The sequence below is a fragment of the Equus przewalskii genome, chromosome 2, assembly GCF_037783145.1.
Source record: "Equus przewalskii isolate Varuska chromosome 2, EquPr2, whole genome shotgun sequence".
In the NCBI taxonomy this organism is placed as follows: Eukaryota; Metazoa; Chordata; class Mammalia; order Perissodactyla; family Equidae; genus Equus; species Equus przewalskii.
Window position 1 is genome coordinate 49,728,733 of NC_091832.1, and position 26,505 is coordinate 49,755,237.

The window sequence follows — 26,505 nt, forward strand, 5'->3', positions numbered from 1 at the left end:
AGAACTGCGGACATTTCCATTTGGGGCCTTTAGAGATTAGATTAAGAAAAAGATCATTTCCATTTGGGGCCTTTAGAGATTAGATTAAGAAAAAGATCATCTATCAATCGTTGGTAGGACTTGCTGTTGAAGTGCCAAGAACTCAGTGATCTGACGGAGTGAACAGGGTGCTCCCTGGGGAGCAGCACGGAGCCTTCTCCAGAAGAGCCCAGTACGTTTAAGGAATGGAGCAGACAGGCAGAAGCAAGGCCTCTACAGGAGGGAGCAGTCCTGGCCTCTGCCTGCTGATACAGAGGGTTGGAGGCTGGAGTGCCTTTAGGGGAAGTGTCTCTTTGATCCTCCTGCATGAGCTCTGAGTCCCAACCAGCTGACAGCAGCCCAGCCCAGGTGTAATGACATCAGCCTGCCTCTGTCCTCCCCTGAGGCATTTCTGTGGGTCTCTGGCCCTAATTCCCACGTTGGCCTCCACCTGTCTCTTGCCTATACTGTTCAGTCCACAGTTTCTGCCACCAATCCCTGGAGGAAGACTGACGAGGAGCACCTGAGTCCAGGGAGGGGAGAGGGGAGCACAGAGCTGGGGAGTCCGGGGTTTCATCTCCACTGGGAGGCACGGGGCAGGAAGAGTGAAGGTGGAGCAGTGCAGAGGCAGTGTGCATAGACCACACCCAGTCCTGCACCAGGTCTGGCGCATACTGCACACCCCGTGTTTTTCTGGCAAAAGAAACTTTCACAGTCACCCCTCTTAGAAACCAGACTCTACCTTCTGCTGGGCATCCTTCTATCTTTCGATGTGGAGACATAGTTGCCTGCAAAGACTGAGATCCTGAAAGGCCTTTCTGGTCCTCAGGAGAAGTGGCTGATCACTGGGGTCTCCGCCACTCGGTGCCTGCAGACTCGTGTCCTGGCTGCCTCAGAAGCACTGTGCAGCCGGCACAGGTCCGGGCAAGGCAGACAGACAGCGCTGCAGTTGGACGGATCTGCATTTGGCTGCTCCCAGAAAGCCCCAGGTGCCTCGCTGTCTCTGTCCCTCAGGCACTCCAGCTTCAGGCAATGGAGCAGTCCTCAGCTGCTGGTGGAAAGATGTGGGGGAGGGCAGACGGGCACTGGGTCTGTGTTGCCGTCATCCTGTTCTCCTGGCCTGGGATGCATTCCCTGGGGCCCGCCTGGGTGGAGACATCTTAAGCAGGGACTTCAACATTCACCATCATTTTTGCCTCTTGGCAGACTCCCCTAAAATCACTGCGTGTCAATGAGAGCAAGGCTTAATTCCAGGCTGCCTTGTGCTTCTTGAAAAAGTTCCACATCCCTTGTCAGCTTCTGAGTCCACGAAGCTGCCGTCCCCGGGACTGGGCAGAGGGCAGTCCTTTGAACTCTGTGTCAGTCCCGCCTGTGGGAGGTTCCCACCGCCGCCTAATTTCAGGGGGAGGGGAGACTGCCCAGAGGCAAGTCCCATGGCTTCCTTTGTTCCTGGGTGGCTCTTTGAGATCTCTTCAAGCTGGCCTAGTCCCTGATCGCATCAGAAGGCGCTGCAGCTGAGCCGGCACCCCCTCTCCCAGCTGCTCCTAAAAGCCGTGTGAGCCTGCGTTGATGGAGGCACTGCCTTCTCCCCAACAGACACCAACATGCTAGAACAGAGAGGTCGCTGGACGCTGACGACTCAGGTTCTAACATCAGATCAGAGACCTAAGAGCTGTGTGCCTGGGAAGACAGAACCTCAACCCTCCGCGCCACACCATTAGCATGAAAAAGTTTCCTCCACCAAAAACAAAGACACAGAGGAAAAGAGAAGTCAGGTGGCCAGTGCATTAAACGCCTGCCTGTTTCACGTGGTAGGATGCCAGTATGTGTCCCTGGTAGGGGATGCCTGTCCCCAACAGGAACAGCTTCTGCTGGGTCCAGCCAGGCTGCCTGCCCGCTTCTTGTATAATGCCAAGTAGGCAGAATAAATGTTCCCCTAATTTTCCCACACAGAACAAGACTCTAAAGCCTTATGCATTTCTCCCATGTGAGAGTCTGCCAGACCTGGGCCCTCCCACCTCCGTGCATCTCCCATAAACTGAATGCGGAGGGAAATTTCATCTTGTTTGTTTTTCTTTCTCCCCCTTTCCTGACCTTATGTGTAACGTAATCCAGAAAATGATCCAGATGGCAAAGACATTGGCTTCAAAGCGGGAGGCAGGATGGAGGAAGAAAGAGGTGCAGTGTGAACCCCTAGAACGCAGCCACGCCCCCTGGGGAGAAGCCTTCCCTGAACTTGGGTGCACCACGCGCTCTGGGTGGCGCTGCGGGTCCCTCGCTGATCTGCAGAGGCCTGGAGCCTCCCTCTCACGTCCTCCTCTCCTTCACACACAAGTGGCACGAGCCAGTGTGAGCAAGAGCTCCACCTTCAGCGCTGTCTAGACCTCAGCACACTCAAGGATGCTGCAGGGATCTGTTCTACAGAATTTTGTAAGCTAATCTTAATTTGGTCACATTGACAATGTCGACGGAGATCCAGAGTGATAAAGGGGGACACAGCCCCTCACAGTGTTTTCATTTACTACTGTCTCCCTTTGCCAAAGTGAGCAGATAAGAGAGGAGTTGTCCCAGGCAGCACCACCTGACCCCAAAGTTGTCCCTCCCTGAGCCCTCTGACATGTGCCTGCTCTAAGGGCTCCCAACCCCCCTGCACAGACAGCTCAGCCTCATGCAGGGTTTCCTTTCACTGGAGCTGACGGCAAGCGGCTGAGGCGATCAGACACGGCGCTCTGGCTGGGCTTCACGTGCCTTTACTTTTACTGGCCCATGTCATTTTCATAACAATTCAATATGGGACCAGGTACGTTTTAGAGATGAGAAAACGGAGGCTCAGAGAGGCTAAGGGCTTGCCCAACGCCGCACAGTTAATGGCTGGGATCCAAACACTGGCCTGATCCCAAAACCCAGTTCTCTCTGCCGCCCACTCCCAAACTCGCCCACAGGCCTGATGGGCAGGAAGAAGCGCACGGCTCACCTGTGGGACTCAGCCGCCCTTGCCACCAGGGCTGCGGGCCTCCATCCAGGTGAGGACGAGCCGGCCGGGAGAGGAAGGGAGTGTGGCTCGCTCCAGTGCTTCCTGAGGAGCACCTGCCTCCAGGGCCACCTGCTGGAGACCCAGCAGGACGCTGACTCGGCTGGCAAGAGGGAAGTTCTGGGGCAGGTCCCAGGAGGAGGAACCTTCCAGAGGAGATGGGGGCGGCGTTCTGAGAGCTCCCCGCTGCGGGGGAGCCTGCTCTCTGAGACTGACATAGGCCCTGCTTGAGGAGACCCGGCTCCTGCACCGGGAAGCTCCCTGCCTGTCCGCGGTCTCTCCCGGTCTGGTCCGGGCCAACGCACTGGCAGCTCATGCGGCTGAGCGGCTCCCGCCCTGCCCGACTTGTTCAAATTTGGTTTTAGCTGAGCACACTGGAGGCAGAGGCCGAGAACTTCTTCTCATTTTTGAAAGGTGCCAACTGGTAGCTGCTGTGACTGGCATAGTAAGCCTTTACTGTCGCGTTAGCTGGGAGCTTCGCAGAACCTTTAGAACAAGGGAAAAGGAGGAGGAAAAGAAGTAAAACGCGCCAAGCACCCAGACAAGAAAGAAGACAGGAGAGAAAAACGGAGGCCTTGGGTATCCAGCTGTCACTGAAGTCCAGGGACTCCTTTGACTTGGGTGGGGGAAGTCCATAAAGACTGAGGACATCCCACCCTTGACAAGGTCATGTATGTCCCCTGGGGCAAGCCTAACACTCAGGGCTTGAGGATCTGATGAATTCTGCTCCCCTCAGTCCTCATCCACAATTAGCAGTGGGTTCGTGGAAAGGGTCTGGAGTGAGAGCAGCTGTCCTGGCTCTGCCTCTAACCGTGGGACCCTGAGCAAGTCCCTCCCAGTCTGCTCTGCATCTTCATCCATTTAAAAAAACTCCCCCATGATTCCTTCTAGGTCCAAAGCTAAGAGGTGTTACCCATCGATCCTGTTATAAATAAGTCCTTGACCCAGCACACTGACCCCTGACCTTTGATCTTGGACTAGGAACTTCCCTCTCCTTGAAACCTCAGCTACCCCACGCTTCCAGGCTGTGTGAGATCTCTGGGAACATGTGCTATCAACCAGGAGACAGGGAGGAGGACAGAAAGGTGTTCTAAAAAATAACGTGATTTCTGGAAAGAAGGTGCTGACCCTCAAGTCCATTCCCCACTGCCCTGCTAGGTAAAGGTCCCAAACTAAGGTCGGCTAATGCCACTCCCCTGCCTGCCACTTAACGGCCCCCACTGCCTCCCAAATAATACACAGACTCCCAGCCAGGTCGCAAAGTGCTCCTCAACCTGACCCAGTTTGCCTGTTTCCCACCACTTACTGTCTGTTATCTTTGCTACCCCTCCTCCATCTCTTAAAATCACACCCCGCCCACAGGTCATCCATGAGGAGTCTTTAGACTGACTGGGCTCTCTGCACACTGACATTTTTTTAATGTATCTGTCTCCTCCCCCATCCCAGGCCAGGGACGCCTCGTGGCAGGTCTCCCTCTTGCTCATCTGTGCTCCTCCCAGGATCTGGCAGAGTACTTGCCATGAACCTAGCAGTCCATGACTTTAAAAGAATGAAATTCAAACAGAAAGAACAGGTTCCTGGGCCAGAACAGCAGTTCTCAGAGGTGAGCGGAGAAAAGACAACACCTTGGGGGAGAAAGTGTTTCTTGTGGGAGAGTGGACAGAATGGCATTTAAGGGTCTTTTCAACCCTGAGAGTTGTGTTTCTGTGCAGAGGACCGGACATTTCTTCAACGCAAGCTCTTTAGTTTCCTGGTAAATCTTGGAACCCTAGACTTAGAGGTCCTGCGTAGCTCTAAGACAGAAGTCACTCCATCATCAGAGAAGGTTTCTAACAGATGGCGGAAGCAGGCTGGGAGGCCCAGGCTTTGAAAGCCGGGTGCACCTCGTCACCCTGGTGGATGAGGAAACGTGGTCTCAGGAAAGGCTGAGCGTCCCGCCCACACCCGCCGGCAGCGCAGAGCCTCTGAGCAGGGGAGCACAGGCAGCTGGGACCCTCCTGGGCCCTCAGCGGGCGCTCCCTTTCTCCCTTTATAGTGCAGGTGGAGGCTGCGGGCTCCGCCTGGCCTGGCGGCTCTTGTTTTCCCACCTGCCGGCAGTGCGGTTTGTCTGCTGGCGCCACTGAGGCTTGGGCTGGGGGAATTTGATCAGCAGGAGGGAAGGTTGTCTCCCTAAGACTTGAGCACAGTCTAAGCCTTCCCTCCCTCCTCCGCGTGCCCTGCTGAGATGCCCTTCCTGAGGAGGGGAGGGGCAGGAGGAGCCGAAGCGGGAGTGTCTGAGGCTTGCAATAAATAAGGGAGGTGCCCTGAGTCTGAAGTGTCCTGAAACCCTGCCGCCTGACCTCGCTGTGAAGGTGGCAGGGCAGACCGCGCACAGGCATCCTCTGCAGGAGACACTCAGACAGAGCTGCCTCTTAGCACCTGGCAGAAGGGCCAGAGCAGCCTCAGGGCTCACTCCCCCAGACTTCTGACCCTCAACATTCTCAGCATGGCTCCCTAGCTGTGTGGAGGCTTCTGGGCCCAGGGTTTTCCCGAAAGGACCTGCACTGGGAGGCCCACCAGGTTCCAAGCCAGCTTGGGTTGGCGCTGCCTTCCCCTTCCAACCTCTCTCTGGGAAACCAAACACGCCATCGGGCACTCAGAGGACCTCCTGTCTGGGTCATTCTGCTCTGCCTGATGGGTCTCTGCTGTCTGACATGAGAGCCGACTCTGTTCTCCACCTCCTGCCAGCCCAGTGCAAGGCTTGGGTGCTGGATGAACTCTCCAAGGGAGCCACCTCTGTTGGCTGGAGATCCCTCGAGCCTTCTGCACCAGGACAGGAGGCCTTGAAGCCTCTGCTTCCCTAGCTGGTGTGTTCTTCTGTGGGGTAACCCTTGCCCTCGCTGAAGCGTCCTCACGGAGACAGGAGACCAAGCGCTGGAAATCTCCCTGGTTACTCCTCCTCCTCTTGCCTGCCTGGGTTTTTGGACCCTGTGGCAGCAGAGGGAGAGACGAAATGTCTAGGTGGGAAGGGCCACCGTAGGCCTCGTCATCATCAATCAGCCATCTGGGGCTGAGCCCTGACTCTGTCCAGGGCCTGGTGCAACACACCTGAAGCATGACACACTTTCTCTTTCAAGGCGTTTATAATCTAGGCTGGGAGGAAGGATAGAGAAGGAGCTGAATACTAACACATGGGAACATATGCTCAACAGGCATGACAGTCCCTACTGGAGAACGGAAGGAACAGGGAATTGATGAGGTTGGAGTTTTCTCTCCCCACAGCTACATCCTTTCCTCCCTCCAGACCAGGCAAGGGCAGCCCCAAATAGTGCAGGGACCCCTGTCATCCTAGAGTGCCTGCATCTCCTCCCACTGAGCCAGGATCCACACTCCCCATTGCCCACTGCCCCACGTTACTGGAGTCACTGGGGAAGGTGCCAGTGAACCCGAGCTTTGCTTCCCTGCCTCCTCCGCTCTGACCTCCTTCCCTCTCCCCCTTCCCCACATGCCTATGCTCAACTCTCTCTCTTTCCAGCAGGAATATAATGTTCAGCTGCTCTACACCCACTCTCTGAATGCTGCCAGCAAATAATGACTAAGGTGGTGGGTGGAAGTACAGCAAGTTGAGACCAATTTAGCGGCCCAGGCTGCCAGGAGGAGGGCAATTTAGCAGCAAAGAGCTTTGCAACAGCAAGGAGGGTGAAGATGCCCCCAAAGCCAGGGAGCCAAGTGCATAGCCCTGCCCTGGCACCCTGGGCAGGGACCCCTCAGCCACCTGGCAGTCTATGCATTGAGGTTAGATTTATGCAAGGGGCAGTGTTTGTCCTTAGATACCACTTGCTTTTCAGAGCAATGCCCACCTCCACTGTTGACACCTTTGAGGGGTCCACGTCCCTGCACACCCCTTGGGCTGGGCATTTCACCTAGACTGGTCCCTCTTTTTCTGGTGGATGCTGTGGTCTAGGAGCATCTGCAGCTCTGAGGGGCTGACGGCACCTGAAATACTGCTTGTGGGTATGGCAGAAACTGAATTTCTATGGTATCAGGGAGGTGGCCGCTGAAGCACACTTCAGATCAGGCCACAGAGAGGCCAGCCCAGGTAGACACAGGTGTGGATCTTCCAGGTCCTGCCATCTGGGAATCTTAGGACTCACATTATGGGATGTGCCTTGAGTGTGGGGAGCAGAGGAGAGCACGTCTCCAAGGGAGAGATGATGGGAATGGAAGAACGAGTGTTGGGTATGTGTATCTGCTGGCAGCATCCTGAAGGCAGATTAACTGATGTGGAAGCAAATCTATGAGTGATCTGGACAGGGAGGCCCTGCACTGCCTGTGTGCCAGGTCCTGGGGAAAACCCACATCACATCTGTTCAGACACCAATTTGGCCTGTCACTTAGTAAGGAAAACCCCCTCTCTGCTGGACTGATTGGAACAATTAGTTTTAGCTGTTAGCTAATGCGTACGCGTGCGCACACACATGCACACACACACGCACACGCACACGCACACATACACACACATACAGTTTGTCCGCTGTATCTTCCACCCTCTCTTCTCTACCCGTCGCACACTCTTGCCCACTGACACTCCATGCAATTCTCTCCTTGTCTGGGGGGCCGTGTCCATGTGTGATGACCTCGAAGCCTGGTTTCCACACACGGCTTACACACCAGCGAGGAGACTGCTGTCCTGTTTTAGTTTGGAACTTATTTGTTTATGAATAAGGTGGAAACACTGAAATAGATTATGGAATAGAGTTTGATATTCCAATGAAATGTCATTAGTTCAGATTCTGTGAAAGCAAAATTAGCCATAATTTCAAAGTGGTGTGGACTAAACCTTATGAATTGATTAGCTATAGAAAAGAACCCACATAAGATAAATTTCATTCCTTAAGGTAAGTCCCAACTAGACATGCTGTTATTCTAGATACTTCCTGGTTTATTGTTTATTGAACTTAACATATATGCATAACAAGTGCTTAGGGATAATGGGGGGGGGCACAGAAAAAGCGAAGAAAACTCTTAAGACTGCTATCATGTTTGAATTACAATAATTACGAAGTAATCAAGTTCTTACAATTTTAAAAACCTTTTTCTTTACATTAAACACCTGTCAACAATTTAGTGAACCTAAATCTGTTTAATGAATGAGGCCCAGTAGCTGAGTGGTTACAGCCCTGGATGGGAGTCAGGATAGCTGGGTTCAGATCCCAGCATTCCACCGAAAATGTTGGGTGAACTCCTTCATTCAGTTTTCACTCAGTTTTCTCATCTGTCAAATTGTGAAAGAACTCTTCTCACACAGTTGTAAATAATAATGATGCCCCTTTTTAAAGTGTGAAGTCCTGTACAAATAAAAGGGGCTATTGAAGTCATTATTGTCGGAAGCCTAGGGATGGTGCTAGGCCATCGGTGGAGGTTGGTGTCTGGCAGGAAGCAGGAGAGAGAAGCAGGATGGAGGCTGCAGATGCAGAGGAGCTCTCCAAGCGGCAGCTGGCCTGGCCCACCGCTTCTCCAACCCTCAGAGGATGGCCCCCAAGGCCAGTCTGCCCACTTGCTCACCTGGAGGCAGTGGTGAGAGGTGAGTGACCTCCCATTCTCCACTCCCCAGCTCTGTCTGGTCTGAGTGGCTGGCTAAGCCAGGCAGAAGGAGGTGACAGACTCCCACCAGGGTTCCACTTGGAGGAGAAAGCCCCATCTCCTCAGCTGTCGGCTTTCATCTTAGGGCGATGACCTTGGCTACTGCTATGGTCACTCTCTTTATGCCTTCCTGAGGTTCAGCTTCAGCATTCAGTTCCTGACCACATCCTCCCTGGTGTCTTCCAGCTCACCTCCTGCCTTCTGAGCAGTTCCTGTGTTCAAAGTAAGTACAGTCCAATTTTCACTGTAGTTATTGATTCTTGTGTGCTGGTTCCTCTTCCCAAATCTCATCATAAATTTTAGTCTCAAACTATTATTTAGCCATTTTTTAAATCCTCGTCTCCCTGGCACCTTGCATGGATAAGACCTTTAACAGATAGCGAAATGCAGAGTTTTCAAACTCAATCAATGATCTTTGAAAGGAAAACTAAAATCATTACAGACCCTTGGGAAGGCATGTGGCAACCTGTCACCTCCTTCTGCCTGGCTTAGCCAGCCACCCAGACCAGACGGCGCTGGGGAGTGAAGGGTGGAGGTCACTCACCTCTCACCACTGCCTCCAGCCAAGCGAGCCCGCAGATCGGCCTTGGAGGCCCCACAGGAGAAAAAAACAGGTGGTAAAGGACATAGGAAGGGAGTCACTGGACCCTGACCGTGTGACCTCGGGCCAATCTTGGCCAGATTACCTCCTCAAACATGGTAGCAATTCACACTCTCAACAGCAGCGTGAGAGTATCCATTTCAGACCAGTGGTTTTCAAACTGTAGCAGAACAAAGATCTCCTCAAAAGCAAACTCAAAGACCCACCATGTAAATTGCCTAGATTCCCCAAGCATTGGGATACTTCTCTACAGGCAAAACCCCAGAAACACCTCATCATTGCCCTGGAACCACCGCCCCCTGGGGTTCCAACTGCACAATTTTAAAACCCCAAGTCTAGATCACGCCTGGCACCTCCCACCTATATAATTGTACTTGTCTGTTGATCGACCTGTAGATAGAGCGCTTGGGTGGCAGGGTGGGTGGGGCTAGGTTTTCCTCAGGCTCCTGAACTGCTGGAGGCAGCAAGTGGGACGGCACAGCCTTTCAGGCCAAGGCCGAGAAGGAGCTGGCCCAATAACAGAGGCAGGAAAGTCAGAGGCCATGCAGAAATCCGCTGCTGGGAACAGCGCTCCCCGCCAAGGGTCTCTGACAGCTCTTTTCTTGCCCATTACCTTATTAAACCAGTATTTACTGAGGGCTTTTCACTGGAGCCGGACACTGTACTCTGGGCGGGGGATTTACGACACAATCTCCGCCTCTGAAATCGCTGCGGGTTCTTCAGGCGCCGACAGGTAAACGCCAGGTTAGCACGGAGTGACCATGGAAACTCAGGAAGGCAGGCGACCGGGTCTGAGGGCGAGGCGGGAGGAGGTTTCTGGGAGGTGCTGATCCTTAGGATTAAAACCAGAAGTGGAAGCGGGAGCTAGTTAGATGGAGGTAGAGGGACAGGGCAAGAACCTTTTACAGAGAAGAAAGATGCATTTCTACATTCAAAGGTAGCAGAAGAAAGAGAGCGAGCCAGGGGCTGAGCTGAGTTCGAATCCCGGCTCCGTTTTTGATCCCAGCTACATTATTAGAGTCTCCTCGTCTGAGAGGCCTCCACAGCCTGCAGGGCCGTGGAGAGGCCTAAACCAGATAATGAATACAGCACTGGGCACACAGCTACCTAGGGAATGTATTAAGTGGTGTTCAATCCTACCCAGGACATGAGTCTATCAGCTGCTTAACCACAGGTTTGCCACCAGCACCTCTCTCCCCGTTGTCGCCTCGCTGCCTGGCCCAGAGCCTTGCATTCTGAAGGCACCCAATGAATACCTATCAAATGAATGCTGAATAAGTACAAAGGCATATAAATAATTTTTCGGGATTAGGAAGCCGTTGTCATAAGGCTGGAGCCCATCTACCTCTCCGCCCATACGGGCGGACCCACGGCTTCTCAAACTTCGCGGCTGACGTTTCCCTCACACACGGCCACCTCACCAGCTCTCCTGGCACACACCACACAGCAGCACACTGCCCACGGCAGCACCCTCACACACATCAGTGGGGCACACACAGGGACACGGGGCTCCTCCTTCAGACACAAATGCGCAAGCTGAATGGTCACAACAGGTTTTACCTTGTGAAGTGCACAGAGGCTGCCCAAAATGTTAAATAGAACTACCTCAAATGTCTCGTCCTCCCTGTTGCTCACACACAGACACCTTCAAGAGACACCTTCTTTCTCCACCTGAGTTTCTTCTTACCTCAAGCAGAGTGAGTGTCCCACACTCACATCTACCCAGTTGAGACCTTGTACCTGGACTCCCAGTTGCTCCCATTAGCTGTGACCCCAGGGAAAGCCCTGCCCCTCTGGTGCCTCAGTTTCCTCACTGATGGAACACAGAGAGTTAACTGTGCTTCAAGCCAACTTGGTAGTTATGTTGTGAGGATAAGGGAGATAACAAATGAGATAATGTCTGTGATATGCAGAAAGCACCTCAGAAGAAAGGCGCTGGATAAATACAAGGTGTGAACCCCACACCTGATTAGTGGGTATGCCTCTGCCCACAGAGTCCCACCCACAGACTCTGCTCACCTCCATCCTTGAACATGAACACTCTTCCTGCCCGTAAATGCTGTCTCTAATAACTATTTGCATGTATGTGCATACGCATACATACTTCCAACACCTGTATTTTCCCCATCATGCCCACAGAAAATTGTTTTTGAACTCAGAGTAAGCTCAGGTTACAAGCACTCTCTTGGCCCTGCCCACAGACTCTTCTCAAGGGTCTCTGCTACAGGAAGAATTGCCAAGCGGACAGCTCATCTCTGCGGCTGGGCTCCTCGGCTCCCACAGTTACAATTAGACTGCACTTACAGCAAAGCAGGAGACCCTTATCTGGCACAGCCTCTGCCAAGAGCTCTCCAGAACTCTGTACTCAAGCACCCGAGACCAGAGCAGAAGGGCTGACGGCCAGCAGGAGGGTGTGGATGGAAGAGAAAGGACCCAGAAACTTTAGTTGCTCAGATCCCTAAGCACTCCTTGTTCCTGGAAAATTGAGGGCTCTGAAGCTAACAGGTCCGGAACATTTTTCCAGGCCTGACACACTCGTGGGCGAGCAGAATACTCACTTGCTCCCAGTTTAATCCTTTCCACTTGGAGCAGGAAAGAGAAAGACCACCTGGCCGTTAGTGTTTTGGTGCCTGTTGCTGCTGAACTTTGTGCTCTGAAGGTTGGAGTTAAGCATGTAAAATGGTGTGTGTGTGTGTCTGTGTGTGTTTAGGGATGGACAGGCAGCTGGGGGCTGGCTGCTTGTGCTGGATGAGAGAAAGAAGTAAATGTGGCCCGTGCATAGGTGTGAGATTGTGTGTGTGTGTCTGTCTGTGTGTCTGTGTTGCTCTGGCCGACCTTCATGTCCAGGACTGACTGCGGTAACCTGCAGCTTCAGGGGCCCACTTCAACATCCAGGTTCATCACTCCCCTCTCTATCCACCCCAGTCAGTGTGACATATCCTTCAGGGAAGTATTCCTAACCTCTAACCGCATCTGAGTCCCCGCCACCAGCGCGGACACAGCCCATCTCCTAAGTTCCAGACGGAAAGTTCAGTGTCCGGTCCCAGCTGTCAGGCCCTCCGCCCGGGGCCAGGCCCCTCCGGCCTCACGCACACCTCCGGCTTCCTCACCTCCCACATCACTGTCACCCATACTGACGTCCATCAAGATCAGACTCGGGCGGGGAGTCGATAAACCCGGTCTGCAAGAGACGAGACAAAGACAGAAGGACGGACGCACCACCCTTTCCCGGGGCTGGGACCGGACCGGCAGCACCCACCCCGGCAGAGGGCAGACCCTGACAGCTGCGTGCAGAGACAAAGACAGTTGGAGATCCGACAGACAGACGGCCGGACGGACGCGCCGGCACGCCGCGGGGAGCGCGGTTTCCCCGGAGTGGGGCGCCGGGTCGGCCGCAGACGCTTCTCGGAGGGACGGGAGCCTCTCCGCGCACCCTACCTGCCTCCTGCGCGGGGGCTGGCTCCAGAATCGTTGCCGCGCGTGTCCGCGCTGCGTTCCCGTCTCTCCTCTCCCAAGCGGCCGGGCCGGGCGCGTCCCACGGCGCCCGGTATCTCGCGGAGCTGGCGGCTGGACCAGGCGGAGGAGGACTCCGGGACCCGCGCCCGCCCGCGCGTCTGCTCCCGGCGCCCGCCCGCTCCCGGCGCGCCGGCCTCTGCGCGGGTCTAGGGGCCGGGCGGGGCGGGGCCGGCGCCGCTCATTGGCCGGGGTGGGGTGGGGCGGGGACTGCAGGGCGGGGCGGGGCCGGAGGGGTGGGGCCAGCGCCGCTCGTTGGCCATGGAGGGGCTGGCGGGGCGGGGCCGGCGGGGTGGGGCGGGGCCGGCAGGGCCGGGGCCGCTGACTGGCCGGGGCGGGGCGGGGTCGACGCCGATGATTGGCCAGAGTCGGGCGGGGCGGGGCAGGCGCCGCTCATTGGCCTGGGCGCCACCCAGCCTGGTCCCCGCCGGGCCGCCTTTGTTCCCGCTGACAGCTGGGCTGCTAGACCTCCCGGTTCGTTCGCGTCCGCCTTGCGAGGACCGGCCCCATCTCTCCGCTCTCACTTCACCAGACCCCGCCCTGTCCGCCCAGTCTTTCCCTTTCTCCAACTGTTCCCGTCTGCCCCCATCCCCTGCTTTTATCACCTGCGCTCAGGTTTTACTCCTTCGGATTTCCTTTATCCATCCTTCTCTTTATCCTTTTCTACATTTTCCCCTCCTCTATCACCCCTTCCTCATCAGTTTCCTTTTCCCAGCACCCTCTCCCCATTCCAACCCCCAAACCCCACGGAAAGCCTGGATTTCTAGCTTCCCAGACCGGACCAGCAGCCTCACAAGGGGCGCTGCTTCTCAGGCCAGCATACAGCCGGGAGCCCTGGCACTCCCTCCCAAGACATTGCAAAGGCAAACTTGCCCAGCTCCCTGCCAGGGACTGAATTTCAGGCTAACGCTGAGGCCTGTTTCAAGTTTATAGCTAGTAATCTCACCCAGTATGGTTCTAACGCTATCATTTTCTCTACCACTCTCACTTTCATCTTCTAGCCGTTGACCTGGGAGGGGAACCAAGCTTACACACTACGGTTGGATAAAGGGTCAGTTAAGTGGGGTGCCAGGTGGTGCACGAGGCTGTGGTCCTGAGGGTGCTCCGAAGCGAATCTGATAAAACCAGGCGTAGCTCCGCCCAGAGAGTGTCGGCCTCAGCCTAAAGAGGTGTGTATGTGTGGAGGGGGGAGATTGAGGTGGCTGGCCTCTGAGTGTAGGTGGAACGAGCAAGCCAGCCAGAAGGGAAGCCACACCGTTTTGTCCCTTACTCAAAACCCTGAAAGGGATCCTCACTGCCTCCAGATCTTAACCCTGAAGAGGCCAGCTCTCAATTGCAGCATCGGGGAGGCAGCACAGTGCTGGGTTAAGAGCGCAGACAGGCTCTGCCCCTTCTCGTCTGTGTGGCCTGAGCCAGTCCTCCAGCTCCCCAGGTCTCAGCTTCTTCATTTGTGGACAGGGGGATAATTCCAAGCAGCTGAACTCCCTGAGAGCAGGGACGGCTCTCTGGTTCATGGCTGAGAGACTTGGTCTCTTTGGCCATCCCCAACACCTGGAACTTGCCTGGCACAGAGTAGGCACTCCATGAATATCTGTTAAATGAGTGAATTCCTAGTTCATAGGCTTGTTGTGAGGATTAAATAAGAACCCCTGGCATGTGGTAAGTACATACACATGGCAGTTATTACAAGGAATGCTGCGCCTTCTATGTGTAAACCACAAAGGCTACTCAGCCTTCTCTGAACCTCACCTCTTCTTCCTCACCTTTGTACACACTCATCCCTCAGTGTAAAAGCCTTTTTCCTGCTCCTCTTAACTCTCCCTCTCAAAATCTGAGTCCTAAGGTGCAGTCCTCCTGCCTTCTCTGATCGCCCCCGGCGGAGCCGCGGCTCCTTTCTCTAAGCCCCATGCTTCTTGGGGCCCATTCATTGGCACAACACAGGTCTGCTTGCTTGCATGGTGGCCGTGACTGCAAGTCTGTCTTTCCCTAGGGTGTGTGCTGTCTGGGGCCGGGGGCTAGACTCGACCTCTATTTCCAAAGGCAGATGTGGTGCCTCACAGGTGGGAGTTTCTCAGGAATATTTGCTGAATGGGTTAATGTAGATCAAACATTCCAGCCACTTAAAGAAAGGGCTGACTCTTGGAAGGCAGAGGAAGGGATCTGGTGGGCTCCAGACTTCATCATCATTTTTTCGTCTTCAGATGTGAAATTCCATGTGGAGAGCAAAAGGATCCTGGAGGCCTGCTCCTTGTTTTGGCCCTTCACCTGGCTATTTAAATGCTCTTGGACAAAACCATGTTCTTGGCTAGGCCTCAGTTTCCCCATCTGCAGAGTGAGTAATTTGGATGAGATATGCTTTAAGGGCCCTCCTCCAGCACTGACGCACTGTGGGTCTCTGTCAGGGGCATTCTGGGTAGAAGATGAGCTTGACATGGAGGCCTCTTCTTCTTTTTTTTTTGTGAGGAAGATCAGCCCTGAGCTCACATCTGTGCTAATCTTCTTCTATTTTATGTGGGATGCTGCCACAGCATGGCTTGATGAGCAGTGTGTAGGTCCATGCCCAGGATCCGAACCTGCGAACCCTGGGCCACAGAAGCAGAGCACACAAACTTAACAACCACACCATAAGGCCGGCCCTGCAGCCCTCTTCTAATGTGTGGGTTAGGTGTGAGCAGTGGCTGCGGGGTGTGTGAGGGGTGAAAGCTGGATACAGCATGGAACAATAGAAACACCTTGTGCAAGGGATGCTTCATAGATGAAGCCGGGGACTTTGAGAGTGCAGTGAAAGTAAGGAAGCAGGATGAGGGGAGGAGAACTGTGATGGTGCAGCATGTACGCGTGTGTGTGTGTCTGTGTGTGTTCACAAAGGCCTTGAGAATGTGGTCTCCAGAAGTACAAAGCCATAGTTAGCTCCCTGATTTAGCTGTTGGCTATGGCCGTGCAATGGCTGGGTATGTCTGCCCCTAACACCCTTGGTGAGATCTTCACTGTGGCTCCTCTCTCCTTTGTCTAGTAGGAGTGCTGCCCTTCCTGGGCTCTGGGTATCCCATCTGAACCTCTGCATCCCTCAGGTTCTTCTTTGCCTGGGCTGAGTCTAGAAAGCTGGGTCACAAGGCATGTTCTTATTAAAAAAAATATTCCCTGCCATTCTCATCTACTCATCACCTGAGATTCAAGTAGCTTAGTATTCTGGCTTATCATTCTGTTCTTCATCTCTAGGACCTAAGATTGGCCACACAGGACCAGACCCATGGACCAGTTAAGCCAGCAGCTTGTCTGGATTAGAAACACCTCTGCCTTTCTCAATCACAATTTAAAAACTTTCCCAGTTTCTTGTTTGTCTCTTCAACTCTTCTGTAAGTTTCTCATTCAAAGACCAACAGTTTTCTTATTCAATATTAAGACTCGGACTTGTCACAACCTTATTGGTAAAATGGACCTAATAACATTTGCCTTATCCATCTTGTGACAATCATGCAAAGATAAAAAGAATTAATGAAGTAGAAGGTGGTAGGAAAAGTGAAAAATGTCAAATAATTTTTAATATTATTTCAAGTCTAAAAATCCAGGGCCTTATCTTCGGAGATAAGAAAGGCTGACTATATTTAACTGAGGTTGGGTAATCTCCAAAAGCAGATGAGAGAATATTATAATGCTAGATCTCTGAGTGAAGCTCTAAGGGCTCAACAGGCTGCTGCTGCTCCACCCATCTCCCAGCTACCCCAGGAGAGTACAGGAAGGCTGGGTTTCCTGCAGGCTGAGCCAATGCCTCCTGACCTTAGAGGATGCGCCCCCAGTACCTTGTCTCTCTCCAGGGTAGAAAACAGTTCCCCTGGATGTGCAGCAATTACAACCAGAATTTACATTCCTTACCTGCGTGTCCCTGTGCACCTCTTATCTCTAGGCTTCAGTAAACTCCCCTTTGCATTGGGAGGAACGTCGCCTCCTTGACTTCTTAGGGTGTTAGGAAGACAAGTGAGACAAAATGCAACTAGTGCTTCTCTTTCCTAGAAACTGCTATGTGACTTCAAGAACTCTTTAGCATCCACCTCATCGTCATCGGTGGTGTTATTATCTGTATCTTCGCTCTGAGTGCTTAACCTGTATTCAGGTTCAGGAGACCAGGCAAGTTGTCGAGGGAACAAACACTCTTCGGAGAGAAGTTTCTGGCCTCGGAATCCCTATTCAGGGATGACTCGTCCCCAGTAACATGCTAGAGTTCCCTTAGGAAATATGTCCATCCTGCTCTTTCACTGAAAAGGAAAACTGAGTCAAAGAGCAAGATGAGAAATTGGCCCAGCTTCGCTGGAGTTGGGAGCCCAGGGTTTTAAGGCACGCGTCTGATAGCTGCCTCAGAAACTGTGTGACTGATACCGTGCCTGAATGTGGTTTGGTTTGAACACAGTAGATCACAGGCAGGCAGCCTTCCCCTGAGCAAACAATAGTGAACCCGCCACCTTGACTAACATAAAACTGGGCTCAAACGGCACTAACTAGCTTCCAGGGTGAGTAAGCTTTGTTCAGCCACGAGCTGACGAGGCTCATGTGATAATCATTTAGCAAACCCTTCGATGTAAATACTGGGTTGATCTAGATTACAGAGAAATGAGAGGGAAGTATTCTGATTTTACCACCCCCCGCCTCCCCCCACCCCCATGTCTTTTTCATAGGATTTAATAGGCTGTTTCTAATTCGGCATCCTAGCTCTGACAAGTCCTGGCCCATCCATCACCTGTTCTGGAATCTATCTCTTCCATGGTTTTGACTAGTTTGTCTAAAACTGTAACAGAAATTGTCTAAAGCTGAATCAAACTAGCTTAAACAATAGGAAAAAATCTCATCAATTAATAAATTTAGAGATTAGGGTTAGTTCATATCTCACTTCCGAATGGCATCAGATCAGGTTTCCATTGCTCTCTTCTGCTGTCCTCAGAGCATGGGCTTTGCTCTCAGGACAGTTGCTCCATGACTGCAGGTTGGATCTACCACTGTAGTTGTTATACCCAGAACCCAGCAATGGGCTGAGGAATAAATGACCTTTGCTCTTGCCGCTCTTTCCTAGGATCAAGAAATCTTTCCTGGAAGGCTGTCAGCTAACTCTGGATAGGCTTGGCCCCATCATCCAGCAATCATAGCAACTTCACTGAGACTACTGTCATTGGCTTTGATCAGTTGATTGGGGATGGAATAGATACTGGGACATATGTATACGTCTCACCTTTGTCTTCAAGGGGAAAGTAGGAAGCTGTGGAGAGAACTAACAATCATTGCTTGCCTAGTATCTCATCTTTGCTGGACATTTTATCAATAGTATCTTTAATAATTGTAGAAATCATTACCTCTTCATCTTCCAAATGAAGAAATTTCAGCTCAGTGGTTAAATAATTTGACCCAAATCCCACCACTAGTAAGTGGAGGAAAGAATATTGGAATGCAAGTCCATCCAAAGCCTTTGCTTTCTCTGCTTTTCTAGGCTGTCTCTCTAGAGTCGACTCTCCTCGGCTCTACCCAAGGCTAGAGACCCCCAAAGTGAATTGGAGCCTCGCAGAACGGCTGTAAGCATAAGGGATAAAATAGCTTCCCCCTCGACCAGCAAGTTTCAGCTCCTTTGCTTAGTTCTCAGAGACCTCTACAATGTGCCCCATCCCTACCGGCTCATCCGTTTTTCTCCTCTTCCCAACATGTACATCTCTGCAGTTCCACACTGCTTCCTCACCTTCGCCAAGCCACTTCCACCTCCTGTGCCCTGGCCTTCATTCAAGCCGGAATGGTGAGTCTTTTGAGGCCCTCCCCAAACCCTGACCCAGCCCTCTTGGCTCCCCCCACCGACCCCACTGAAGTCCTGTCGAATACACATCTGGGTCCCACTGTTCTTTCCTTCCTTGTGCACCTTGTAATTTGTGTTCTGTTGTTTCAGGTGAATGAATCGCATTTTCCTATAGGATTTTTAAGTGCTCAACTCAATGATCGGCACATGATAGATGCTCAAAAAATATTTAATGACTAAATGAGGGCAGGGACCACCTCGTAGTTTTCTGTCTCCCTAATAACACGCAGCCCGGTGCTGAGCACATGGGTGAAGACTAATGGACAAATCGACTTTGAGCTAATTTCTCCCCAGGGCTGAGGAACATCATACAGACAAAGAAGTTGGCATGACCTTTGTCAGTTTTGAGGGAGACCTTTGGCAAGCGGTCTCTGTCAAGCTCACATTTGTTTGTAGCCCTAAACTCGTTTAAACGAATAGAGCAGGTAAGACCATGACTTCCGGGGCATCGGTTGGTCCCCTGTGGGAAATGTTGGCATGCTCATTTACTCCCGCTGGGGGCAGGGAGAAATGGCAGAGGGGCATTTGAGACCCTGTTTGCTGACATTTAATGTACACATTTACTCAGGAATCTGCTCCAGGAATCTGAGACGAAAGGAAGGTCTGATGCTGTCTCCCTAAGAGCTGGTGAGGTCCAAGACTGGTCGTCTGGGACGAGGGGCTGCCCTCGGCTGGGGCTCCTGGGGCCAGCTGGCCTCCTGATTGAGTCCTCCAAGTCAGTGTGCCTCTCAACCTGCATCGCTCTTCTCCCCGTGTCTTCTGGGTTAGCTTCACACCCTTCACTTTGTGTATCGAATTCTCTAGGCGTCGACCGTATATTTTGCTTTGATTCCCAGACTGACTACAGTCTCCATCGAGAAGACCTCAATCTTACCTCCTGCAAAAATAGAGGAGAAGGGGAAGAGGGCAGAGGAGTGGAGAGGGTGGGGGTCGTACAAGGTAATCTCCGTGGTCCTGTCCAGCATCTTCTGACTCTCTTTTACCTGAGGTCACCGGGAACGACAGCGAAGAAGGACTGTTGCAGCAGCCTCGTGAGCGTTCCCCCCATGGGCTCTTGGTAGACGCTGACCATTTGGCTGCAGGTCCAGTTGAGGCACCGAGCACAGGAGCAGCAGTTGGCTGAGCTTCCTGGTGTGGCACCTCCTTCTCAGGGTGGTGGGGTAGGGGGAGGTTAGCGCCGGTGAAGGGCCCAGCATGCACCGCTGCGGGAAACCCCTCTGTAGCTGTTTCCTTGTTCTCTTTACCACCCGCCCCCTGGCCCCTGCCTGATCAGAAACCCAGGGCCTTTTCTACCCTATCCCTTCCATTAGAAACTCTTGACCTGAAGTCCATTCAGCACAGTATAGTGGAAAAGAACGGCGTTCTGCGTGTGTACACCGGAGCTGCAGACCTGGGTTTGACTTCTACTCTGCACCTAGTAGCTGTGTGACCTTGGCCAAGTCTCTTGCCCCCATATCCTCAATTTCTGGCACTTTTGAGTGATATTAACAATGTAATTCCACAAGGAGGACACAGGAAAAAAGTACAGTAGATTAAGAGTATCTGCTGCAGTTCTCAGGGGCACTGTGATTGCTGTACAACAGAGCACTTCACACTAAGGTGTATACGACAGCTTCCTGTTGCTTCCTCCCAGCCCCCTCCCACCCTCTTCCCTAAGCCCCGCGAATTTTATCAAAGAAGATAACCAGTCTAACGAATGAGGCCACAGGGAGCTCTCTGGCACTAGCCATGGGCTGAGGAGCTAGTTGGGGGGACAATAGGACTTCATTTTGTCCTTGAAAGCCTAAGGTTAGGTTCAGAGCAGAGCGGGAATGCTGAGTGCAAAAGAGTTAGCTCCAACTTAGGGGAGGCAGCCAGGGCATCTGGCCCGAAATGGCAGCTTGAGAGGAAGTAGCCGGCTGCCTGTTCTGGAACCTCTCAGAGCAGTGTTTAGAATGTTCTCTCTCACTAATCCTATTTAAAGCCGACTGCTGAGAGCGGAGGCGGGAGTCCTGTTCCAACTTGCGGGGAGGCTCTGCCGCCAGGCCCTGCGCTGCGCCATGCGCCATGCGGGCGGGCAGCGGGGCTCCCCTAGGAGAGCTGCCGAGGCTCGCCTCCCCTCAGACCTGCGTTCTGCTGGCCTGCCCAGCCCTCCGCCCTCATTGGTGCTGAAGGAGAGGCTGCCTGCTGAGAAGGCAGGAAGTGTGAGCTGGCAGGCTGGCTGTGCTGGCAAGGAAGGGGTGCTAGGGAATGGTGAGCAATCTCCATGGGGGGCAGGTAGGGGAGGGAGGGAGAAGAAAGAGGGGACTCCTGTGCAGGAGTGTTTTCGGGACAGTCCCTTTCCCTCTGGGCATGAGGAAGTCTCTGACTGCTTTGAAAAGTAAGAACAAACATCTCCAGCCTCTCTTTTTGGGGTTCTCATAGAAAAGCCAGATCTAGGGAGAAGGGACCTCCCTCACCTGGAAGGAGAAACGTGTGAGCAAACCTCCTAGCTATAGCATGGGGTCAGCTTTTTGCAGAGGGAGAAGGGCGGGCAGAGTTTCTGGTGTTGTTTCTGGGAGACCAAAAAAGAGACTTCTTTTCCTAAATATATCTCTGTAAATGAGAGTCAATGCTTGAGATTCATTTATGGGCGACAGAATCTTCCAGTGCCATCTGAAGACTGCAGTTCACGGGCAGCTCTGACATTCACCAGCTACGTGACCATGGATGTCATGTAACCTGGGCTGACTTTCTGTAAAGCGGACAGCGCCCCATCTGCCAGACCTCAGATCTCACTGCATCATCACCAGGACCCAGCAGGTGACAGCAGGAAAGTGCTTTTAAACTGTGAGTAGCTGTGCGCTCGCTCGTAGCTGGGGCCTCCCCTTCACTCAGCATCCCCCCTCCCTCCTGCAGACTTTAAGCTCCTCACTTACACTTGTTCCCAGTATTCTGAGAGCTGTAAGGGCCCAACGCTGAAATGTCCCAGCAGAAGCTGGCTGGCTCTCCTGGTCCCTTCCTCTTGAGCTGAGGACCTTTCTTGTTCTGGGCCTTTTCCGGATTGCCTGAGAAGGGACCTCGATGGAAGTCAGAGGCTTTCCTAGCCAGGCTGGCGGCGGGTGGAAGACTACAAGAGTGAGCTGGGAATAGAATCAACCCATGGGAAATGCTGAACCATGTGATGGAGTCTGAAGGCTTAGTAGCAAGAGTAATGTGCCAATAGGAAGCCAAATTTGTAAGCTCTGGTCCAGCACTGGTGGGGCCAAGCGATCTTTGTAAAGGCGCTTAAGTGTTTTGTACTTAGGTTTTCCTCTCAGTAAAATGGAGATGAAAAAAAACCATCTTGTGTTTCCATTTGGTTTGCATGTGGCTGAGGGGATTGTGAATGAAAGGCTGCCATGTAGGTGGGCTCCTGGGATGTCGAGACTGTCCTTGACGACACCCATTTGGTGTGCTCTGGCTGTCTTGAAGCTCAGCCAACTCCACTCTGGTTTGCATTAAACTCCCATGACGCCAGGCACTGCCTTGAAAGCACTAAAGCAGTCGAATGGAATATGCTATTTTAGGACTTAAAACTAAAAAGCAAAAAAAAAAAATTGATGTGAGCATAAAGGGGTAATTTAACAGGATTGTACCCATGAAGAAAGGGAAAAGACCTTATATATTAACTTGTGGTCCAGTGAGCTTGACATTCATGCGGCAAGTGGAACCACCACAACTGACAGAACGAGTTACCAGCTCTGTTATCGCCAGGCAGGGAGAGAGAGGGGCAAAGTATCTTCAAGGTGTCTTCGGGGAATTGAGGACCAACACTCTTATTTTACTCGGACAGAATCTTGGCCTGGAGGGCAGACGATATGGGCCTTTGGGATTTCCTTTCCTCCCTCTGGAGCAGACAGTGTGTTTGTAGAACACTTTACATTTTCCAAGTCCAAACATTATCTTGTTTGATCTTTGCCAACCTCTTCAGGTAGGAAGGGCATATATCACGATCCCCCCAGCAGATGAGGAAATGGAGGCTCAGCGAGATTCAGTCACATACTTGCCAAGCCACAGAATAAAGCAGAAGCCACTTCTTTCTTTGGTTCACATTCTTGATGTCCAAACGGAAACACTCCACCTGTGGTAGTTAGAATTTCATAGCTTTGACAGAACTAGAAGTCCTGCTGCCCAACATCGCATCTAACGCAAGCATCCTTGCCGCAGCACACGGTGCAGGTGGTTCTCCAATGCAGCTTGACGATTTACATCAACAGAGAACGCACTATTTTATGAAACAAACCAATTTATTTTTGACATCTATAAATGCTGGAGAGTTTTGGTGAAATTAAAATAAAAATCTCTCTCTCAGTAATGTCTACTCATCATTTCATGCTTCATTACATGTTGAAGCCCGAAGAGAACTTAGAAATGATGAAACGATGCCTCAGGTCTGAGTGGCGAGGCCAGCGTGAGTTGGGAGTGAGCTCAGGGCTCCGACTGCAGGACGGTCCTCTCACCCCTCTGCTACTCTGCTCTCTTGAGCAGCCCTAGTAAGACTGCTCTCTCCTCCACCTGAAACTCTTGCAAATATTTGAAAACCACAATTCAGTCCACTTGAATTTCCTCCCTTTTAAATTTAATGTTCCCATTTTACTTGTTACTCATTTAATATGATTTTAACCCACTGTGCTAGGTGCTAGGAACAGAGCAGTGAAGAACACAGATGTGTCCTTGTCCTCATGAAGCTTGCAGTCTGCTGGGGAGTACAGTCACTGAACAGGTCAGTTGAGGGGGATGTGAGGCCATGGGAGGCAAGGTAGTCTAGGAGGTGCAGGGACATCTAGGCCCCCTCCCCTGTGCTCCCACAACCATGCTTGTTTCTGTGTGCCCACGTGCTGTCTAGTTAGGGTCTCTATACCATGTGGGGCTCTGAAGAGCTCACATCAATCCAGTATTTGCTCAAGGCAGAATGCCATTCCCTCTCTCTCTCTCTCCCCACACACTAAACTTCCGGGAAGGCGAGCTGAGACTGAGCTTGCTTTTAACCACGTGCATGGTATTGCTGCCTTCCCCTGAAATCTAGAGGCTCTACTGACCAGTTAGACCTGGTCACTTTTTGAAATTGAAATGAAGCAATTCACAACTTACTCATCTTAAATCTCATCTTTTTGGTTTGGGCCCAAGATTCTAGTCTGTAACAATCTCTTCTTGTCTCTGTTTCTATTAACAAAGATATGTTTCCAAGAACTAGATATGTGCTTAGGCTGTCTCAGTTTATGGGAGTTTATTGTAAGGACAAAGAAAGCTTCTGCAGAGCCCCAGTGAAGGCATTCTGAGCAGGGGAGAGGAGGTGAGCACAGCAGCTTCAGAAGGAGGACAGCCCTGGGGACCGGCTGCGGTGTAAGTGCTCTCACTCCTCCACCTCTCCTTCTTACTCTGCTCTCTGTTCTTTTCCTTCCTACTTCTGCCTGTGGTTTCTTTTTATTCTTGGTTTCTTCCTGTTGTCTTTTCTCTGTGTCTTTCCACTTCTGCAGCATTCTGTCAGCATCATTTGCTACTTTTCAACGCCCAGATCTGATTAAGTCAGCCATCCCTCTCAAGAATCAGGTGCCCATACAGCCCTGGCTATTGGCTCTGTCTCTGGTCCAATGAGCTATGGGCAGGACTGTGGCCTTGTGTGGAAACTAGCATGCTTACTTACACTTAAGGAATCTCTCAGAAGAGGGATGTGGATGCACAGACTCCAGAGCACAGACTCTTTAAGACACTACAAGTGTCTGAGTGCCTCATAATTCTCTCCTTACCTGTAGAGGGCTTTCATTCTCTTAAACTTTTGTCTTCTGTCTTCTGGGCTTTATCCATTTGTGTCTCAGTTTCAGACCTGGTACCTCCCTTACAAGATGAGCATTTTCCCTATTCCCCTTCATGTGTGTGCTGAAAGCAAGGCTCATGACCCCAACCACTTGTCACCTGAATCAGAGGACATTTACTGCTTTTAATCTAAATGGTACCTGTTATAACAGGGGTGTCTTATGCGTCAACAGATACTCTCCAAACTTGTGGTGGAATTAGCAGTCATTCAGTTTCTCTTGTCACTCCGTCCAGCCTTTGAAGGACAACCGAGAAGGAGACTCAGAGGCTGGCTCTCTGAAGGGGTGGAGATATGCATCTGTGGTCCCTGCGGTCAGCCTTCAGCAGTTTGAGTTGGGAGAGCTTTTTCGTTTCTGTAGAACTTGAAGGCTGCCGTTTGAAATGGCACTGGATCAAGTGTTCATTGGCCACCACCTACTTCCGACATGGAACACAACTGCTCGTCCAGTTGCAAGCACAGAATGAAGGTGAATCAGCTCATGGATGGCCTTCAGAAATTCTGAGCTTGGTTTTAGACATTGTAACATATATTAAGACCAACAGGGCTCTTAAAAGAGGTCCTTTAAGTGTGAAATTAAAGTATTATCCAAGGATAGTCGTGTCTGTGGGATCAATAGTCTCCTATTGTTTGTCCTGTCGTTTTCAAAGTGTGGGAACTTATTAGAAATGCAAGTTATCATGCACCACCCCACCTACCAAATCATGCCTTGTGAACTACTGTGCAATTCGAAGATGGTGTTCTTTAGGGGTTTGAATAGCACCACTCTTTTCTACTCTGCACTCACAACCAATTATCAATAAGACAAAGAAAAGGTGGATGTGGTTGAAAAATGAAGACACCACCTTTGTTACTAACAAGGACCAGATTGGAGAATGTGGATTGAGTCAGTGGGCAATGAGCTTCCTAATATTTCAAGAAATCCCTCCTGTTGGGTGATAGACACCAGTAATGCCACACTTCACATTGAAGAAAACATCAAGAATGGGGACAAAGTATTTCTCCCTAACAACACTAGATGTTTAACCCACAGGGTTTAGCCATGAAGCCAAGAGTCCACCAAGAATGTCACCCTCCCCATTCTGGCTGGAGACAGTACTAAATCAAGGCAGTGTGCTCCCCGAGTCCCCAGTTCCCAGGGACCAGCTATGGCTTCTGTGAGTATCTTCCTGGGACCTCTGCAGGGCAGTTTAGAGTTTATCTCTGAAGCCTCCGAAATGGGTCAGAACAGTCCACAAATTACATAAACCCCAGAGTACTCTGTACCTATGATTGAAAATTGACTCCCTTCCCCATTCCAAATTATGTCCAACCACATTTTCCAACCTAGCATAGCACAGGTTTTTCAATTAATTATATGACCCACTAAGATCTTCCAATTATAAACCATATAAAGACAATTCAATAATAAAATTGTCAACAATTTAGGAATGCCCCAGATTTGCATATAAATGCCCCTCATTATCAAATTCCCAGGAAGAATTTTAAGTTCAAAGACTAAGTTTCCTTGCCAAGTCAAAGTTCAAAGAAGCTAATCTCCACAATAAAATTCGCTTGCGTTTATGAGTTGAAGTTCAAGGAAATTAAAGTCTGAAATTCATCCTCTTCAATTTCTGACTCTGCCTAGACTCAGCCAGAGAACTTGCTGATGGCTGGGTTGAGCTGGGATTCTTTCAGCAGCTGCACCCTGGGCTCTCAATGGATGGTGCAATTTCTTCAGGGCCTCAGGAGTTCTATTAATCCAATGCCAAACCTCAAATACCCCACTTTTAAAGAGCTCCATCAGGTAATAGAACATATAGATTATCACAGTACAGTCTTCATATATCCCCAGATCCCCCTGACAAAGATTCTTTCCTTGACCAAACTCTAATCAGGTTCCTCTGAGCTCTTTTTCAACTAAGCTGGTCTTGGGCATGTTCTCAAGAGCCCAATTTTAGCCAGAAGCCTACTAAGTTGAGCTAGAGTCCCTCAGCCTTGATATCTCATCACCCTTGATATCTGATCAGGTGCTTCAGCCCCCTGCAGCTCCCAGGTGATGTCTGCTCACCTTGGCCAGCTCTCAGCAAGAGCCCTTCTTC

General features: G+C 51.6%; 1 protein-coding gene and 1 long non-coding RNA gene across 3 annotated transcripts in view; one reads left to right on the forward strand and one right to left on the reverse strand.

Annotated features, from left to right (window-relative positions):
- LZTS1 (leucine zipper tumor suppressor 1) overlaps window positions 1-12,911 on the reverse strand; it is a 50,301-nt gene extending 37,390 nt beyond the window's left edge. Inside the window, exon 1 of the mRNA XM_070606635.1 lies at window positions 12,711-12,911. The gene's annotated coding sequence lies outside the window, so the exon portion shown is untranslated. The remainder of the gene's footprint in view (window positions 1-12,710) is intronic.
- A 284-nt stretch (window positions 12,912-13,195) lies between these two features.
- Window positions 13,196-25,021, forward strand: LOC139081185 (uncharacterized). Of its 2 annotated transcripts, XR_011536303.1 has the most exons (6): window positions 13,196-13,259; window positions 13,787-13,954; window positions 18,483-18,555; window positions 18,907-19,037; window positions 19,181-23,335; window positions 24,600-25,021. It is a non-coding gene; the product is annotated as an uncharacterized lncRNA (long non-coding RNA). The 2 variants fall into 2 exon arrangements; XR_011536304.1 differs by lacking the exons at window positions 13,196-13,259; window positions 13,787-13,954; window positions 18,483-18,555; window positions 18,907-19,037 and adding an exon at window positions 23,788-23,955 and having other exon boundaries at window positions 23,248-23,335; window positions 24,661-25,021.
- The last annotated feature ends 1,484 nt before the right edge of the window (window positions 25,022-26,505 follow it).